General features: G+C 51.1%; 1 protein-coding gene across 3 annotated transcripts in view; it reads left to right on the forward strand.

Moving 5' to 3' along the window:
- The window catches only part of MFSD6 (major facilitator superfamily domain containing 6), a 27,707-nt gene that overhangs the window by 13,214 nt on the left and 8,675 nt on the right, over nucleotides 1–5,818 (forward strand). The window lies entirely within an intron of this gene.

Here is a 5,818-nt window from a genome sequence, read left to right on the forward strand (position 1 = left end):
AGCACCGAGCACAGGCGCCTGCTCTGAGCTCGCTGCCCGTTAGCCGGCGTTCCCAGGCGGTACCCCGAGAACGCCTGGCAGCAGCTGGGCCAGGCCATTTGGTGGTTGGCATGACCCGTAGAAGAAAGGTTCAGGGCAGGGTCGTGGGCGTGAGGTCTTCTGGGGCCGCCCAGGCGCCTGAGCCAGGAGTTGTACTGACAGTCCCCCATTACGCAGCTTCCTTAGCTGGAGGTCGCTGTGGTCATGGCCCCTGGCCCTGAGGGCGCCGGCGCGGCCCCATCAGCATAACGTCTCGTCATGAGGTCCAAGATGGACCACTCGACGTGAGCTCGTCTGTGAGTGGCCTGAGGTGACCTCTCAAGCCCCCACAAAATCCACTTGACCCAGAAACCCCCATAAACCATGCGGATCAAGAGGTTTAGCTTCCCCCAGCTGGTTGGAGACCGGTGCCCAGTAACCAGGTGCTGAGAATGGCGAGCCCGCAGCCTGGCCCCTGAGTGGCGGTAGGAGCAGAGCTGCCCTGGCCTGGCCCCTGCCCCTTAGACGTGGTGAGCAAGACAAGGACACATCTAAGGCCTGAAACCGCTGGGTCCCAAGGTTTGCCTGTCCCAGCAGCTGCGGTCGCCTGAGTCACACAGACGCTCCTCCTCTGCCTGCCCAGGGCCCTTTTGGGTGGATTGTTGGTTGGTTGGTTGTTTTTAGGGTTTTCGCCGGGTTGACCGTCAGAGGCTGTCTCTGCCCCAGCACTCAGGTCGCCGGGCCAGCTGGGCTGTTGGTCTGGTCCGTCGGTGGCGAGGGTCCATCACGGTGGACTCCGTGTGGGGCCCTCAGGGATAGTTATACATTGTTCAGGGGGCACAGGCCAGTGCCAACACAGCAACAAAACAAAACATGCCCGTTCGCCAGCACTTGGCAGTGTGCGCGCCTCCCAGCCATGGTGAGGTGACGTCGCCCAGGCCACGCGGAACCGAACACAGAGCCGCTGTCAGCTGGGGAAGGGCGTTCTCTCGCTCGCAGAGCCCCGCGTTGCAGTCGAGCACGTTTGCGGGCCGAGAATGAACACTCCTGAAGTTCATGGTGCGGAGTCCATACCAAGGCTGCCTATTAGGAAAAGTTATTTGGGGGCAGATGATACTTGATAGTATGTATGCTGTGAGCTCTGAGGGGAAGAGGGGAAGAAGGTGATAAGAATATACAGTTTTTTAAATAAATAGCTGGTTGGGCACGTTGGACATCGCCGACAAAACCTCTCCGAGCAGGAGGCTGCAGTTACTGTAGAACCGCTTCACAGTGACCTGAGCACCGAAGTCCTAAACCTGGACACTGTGGGTTGAAATACTGCTCCACTACCCTGTTGTCTGTTGGCTTTGATCTCTCTGTGCCTTAGTTTCCTTGTTGGAAAATGAAGGAAAAAATAGTCCCTGTTACTGGGAGGAATAACGGGATAATCTGTGTAAAACGCAGCAGAGTTCCTGCTAGAGCTGCAGCAATGTTATTAGTGAAAAACACTTAACGTTCACCATCATTATTTCCAATGGTTCTCGGTCATTCAAATGCCAGTGTGTCCCCACACAGCTAGGGTCCTGGCAGCAGGTGGCATGAAACACCTCTGCTTCCGTGGGCGTCCAAGAGACTCCTGGGAGACCCCGCGACAGTGAGGCAGGGCTGAGAAGTCCAGTTTCTGCGGCCTCTGTGGCCTCGGAGAGTCACTCATTGACTTGCCACTCAAACTTACTTATGAAGCACCTGTCACAAGCGTTGGTAGTGGATGGGCACTCACAGGTGTCAGCAGCTTTGTGCCAGGAGCCAAGGAAGAGTTAGCACATATTGTAAGGAGAGTCTATTGGCGCCTTTGCTACTGTGATGAGTGAGTGTGTGTGTGTGTGTGTGTGTGTGTGTGTGTGTCGGGGTCGGGGTGGGGGGGCGCGCAGGGGCGGACGACATCTTTTTATTATTGTTTTATCCACCAACTTAGTTATCTCACACGAAAGGGCTTAAGGAATTGTAGCTCTGCCCTAGCTGCTTTGGCTCAGTGGATAGAGCACTGGCCTGTGGACTGAGGGGTCCCAGGTTCGATTCCTGTCAAGGGCATGTACCTTGGTTGCAGACTCCCAGCCCTGGTCAGGGGCATGTGGAAGGCAACCAATCTGTGTCTCTCTCACATCGGTGTTTCTCTCTGTCTCTCCCCCTCCCTTCCACTCTCTCTAAAAATCAAAGGAAAAAATATCCTCGATTGAGGATTTATTTTTAAAAAATTATAGCTCTGGTGTAAACACATTTACCCAGGCCACTGACTAAACTTGCATACTTACTTCATCAAAGAATAGTCATCGACTACTTTTCCCAGTTCTCTCATAAAAAGTAAAGTTGATGATCTATTTCACCCCCAGATCTTAGAACAGTGGTTCTCAACCTTCCTAATGCCACGACCCTTGCATACAGTTCCTCATGTTGTGGTGACCCCCAACCATAAAATTATTTTCACTGCTACTTCATAACTGTAATTTTGCTGGTGTTATGAATCATCATGCAAATATCTGATTTGCAGGATGTATTTTCATTGTTACAAATTGAACATAATTAAATCATAGTGATTAAAATCACAAAAAATATGTAATTATATGTGTGTTTTCCAATGGTCTTAGGTGACCCCTCTGACCCCCAAAGGGGGAGTCGCGACCCACAGGTTGAGAACCACTGTCTTAGAGGATAGTCGTTTCAGGTAGCACAATGGTCCAGACTTCCTTGCTTGTCTTACAAATAGGAAGATGGGGGAGGGTTTTTAGATTCCTGGATGGCTTTTGCATTCTTGTAAAATCAGAGGACCAGACAGAACTGGAGTAAAAACATGGGCAAGAGTTTCCGATGATTAACATGATCACGAGGAGGTTTAACAGCAAGAGCCACACGTCTACCGATGTCCTTTGTGTATGAGGGGACGTTACCAGCCAGGCCCCTCTGCGGATTGTCCCGTGTGGCGAGTTTCTTTTCAAGGGGAGGATGGATTCTCCCACTTCCATGACAGTGTGAAACGGGCTATTCTGAGAAGCCACGCTCCACGTCTGCCTCGGACAGTGTTGGAGCAGGCAGGCCGCGCGGCTTTCATTCTGCTGCTAGTGGAGCCTCTTACTGTGGCTTCCCCGTCTTCCCTTCAGTTAATGCCCTGAGCTGCTTTCCAGGACACAGTGCCCATTATCTATCCGCCTCCGAGAGCAATAAGGAAGCCCGAGCAGCCCAACCACAGACGCCTTTCCCATCTGCCAGTGAGTGCCAGCCGGCAGCCCTAAGAATAGCTTCAGAGCATGCCGCCCGGAGCCATCCCTGGGCCTTGTGATCTCAGAAGACTCAAAGTTTGGGGAAAACCCTTAGAATTAAAACAGAAAGATGGAGACTCTGTTATTGGGAGATTCTGTATGTGCCCAGGCCTTCCCACGTAAGAGAATAGCTGCTAAACTTATATTTGATCTAAAGTATAGCAACAACGTATTCGTTACTTCCGGGTCACAGAACTGCGTGGGCCCATCTTTCTCAGGTGTAAACCCTGCGATTGGTTGCTCAGACATGGACACGATGGCGGCACCATCCCAGTTTCTGTGCAGCCATTTGGTGAGGTTTCAGGTCTTTAATGATTCATCTTTAAGAAATGATTTCCAAAACCTATGTTGGATGTTCCTGTTGAATCTCAATGAATTTTGAATAAATTCATTTTAGTTCTTGGCATGTTTTTTCCTTAGTGTTGTTAATGAAAAAAAAATATGTATCTGAAAAAAAAATGGCGTTGACAGCATCTTTAATGATATCTATATATATAAAAGCCCAGCAAACAGAATGCCGGAATGACTGGTCGCTATGTCATGCACTGCGGCTGGCCAACCAGCCCAATCAAGGGGCGGCCCCGCCCCCTGGCCGGCCCCCACCACTATGACTGGGGGTGGGGCCGACCGGCCAACCTCCCGCGGCCCCTCCCACCTGCCAGCCCTACCTCGATCGGCCCCCCTTGGGGCAGGCCAGCCGGACCCTACCCATGTACAAATTCATGCACCAGGCCTCTGGTATTTAATAATACCACTGTGCCAACTTTTATAGTTAAGATTCCAGGCAGGCACTGCTCGGTTCTGAGAGAGCCCGCATGACCTAGGATACTGAAATTGTTCCGCCAGTAAAGCAAAGCAAATATTTTATTTGACTTCTGTGGAAATTAAATAAGTGTGCATACGGCCTCTAGTCAGCTAGCCCACATTTCTAGTTAAAAAATAACCTCGTTGAAATGACTCCTGAAACACAGGTAAGCCCAAGAGGAGCTAGTGTGCTGTGTTCCTGTTAACTGTGGGGCATGTGATCTAAGGTGACCAGGAAGAGTGGTGTTTATTCCATATGGATCGAGGGAGTAGGATCATCCTGGGAAGGGACTGTACACCGGCCACTGTGAACGTCACCCCGCTGGCTGCTGGGTAAAGCTGGGTCCTTCTACTCTGAGCTTTGTTCTGGGACACAGCTACTTACTTGGAAACAGTGGGACCCTCAGGGTCTCGCTGCTAAAGATCAGTAGGTGGAGCCCTGTTAGACGAGGGCTGATTCTTTCATCACCCGTCACCCCAACTGTTCTGAGTACCCGGCAGTCCCAGGAATCGAGTTTTTCCGGTCTGGGCGGTGAGACCAGTCCTCTTCTTGGCCCTGCCTGGGGCTGAGCAAAGGCTCTCAGGCCTCTTTCCTGGCTTTGCCAAGGGCTGCACCTGCTTTGCTGATCAGTGCTCTCTCTCCTCCCAGTTCTCTCTCTCCTCTCAGTTTTCTCCTCCCCAGTCTTCTCTCTCCTCCCCGGTCCTTTCTCTACTCCCTGGTCCTCATTTGTGGACCTCCAGCCGCCTTGGGCCCCCAGACTGTCCACTCCACCTCTTCAACCCAGGGCTCCCCCTCTGCCTGACGCCCTCGGACTCTACCCAGGCAGTAAGCGGGGCTCCTCGTTTCCCTTCTCTCAGGCACTGTCCTGCTGCTGATGTCCAGTATCTTGGGAACGATTAATTCCCGTGTTTTGTCCAGGTCTTGGTTGTTTCAGGAAGGAGGGTCCATCCAGGAACAGACTACTGTCAGATGAAGTCTTACATTTCTGTTAATCCTTTAGTTCAGTTTTCCAAACATAGGTTAAGAGCTTCTGATGGTACTGCCTCCACGTGGGTTATTTCTCAGGGAGCGAGTCCATGACAGCCTCCCAGACCCGCACGATTCCTCATCCCTCCATTGTGAAGGCTGTCGTGTTATTACCTTCTTATTACATTGAAGCAGTGCTCTGCTCGAGATTCAAACCCACACAGTGTGCAGCTGCTCTACAGTAAAATAACGACCCCCCCGTTATCTCCAAAAACCCCCCCCCCGTTGTCCCCCCCCCCCCCAACAAATGGTGAAGATGTAATGAAACTGGTGAGGAGGCATTGTAAATGGCAAACAAATGGGAGTTATATGTGAAAAAGCATAAAACTTGTTACAGCCCTTTGTTAATTAACCCCACCCATAGAATGCCAGGCAGTGGACATAATCTAAGATCCATAAAAAGCTGTATCTCCAACAGCGGTAATCATGTTGCTAATTATAATGGAAAAAAAGTTGGAAATAATCTTAATGTCAGTGTAGGTGCCCGATACGCGAAATATATAAAGCGCTCCCACAACACAACAGCAAAAAAGCCCCAAACCCAAAAACAACCTGACCACCCAGTTTAAACAAGCGAACAGAGGGTCTGAGCAGTCATCTCTCCAGAGAAGATACACAGGTGGCCAGTAAACCAAAAGGAAAAGGGGGAAAAGTGCTCACAAGTCACTGGGAA

Source organism: Myotis davidii, unplaced genomic scaffold (genome assembly GCF_000327345.1).
Source record: "Myotis davidii unplaced genomic scaffold, ASM32734v1 scaffold221, whole genome shotgun sequence".
NCBI classification, from domain to species: Eukaryota; Metazoa; Chordata; class Mammalia; order Chiroptera; family Vespertilionidae; genus Myotis; species Myotis davidii.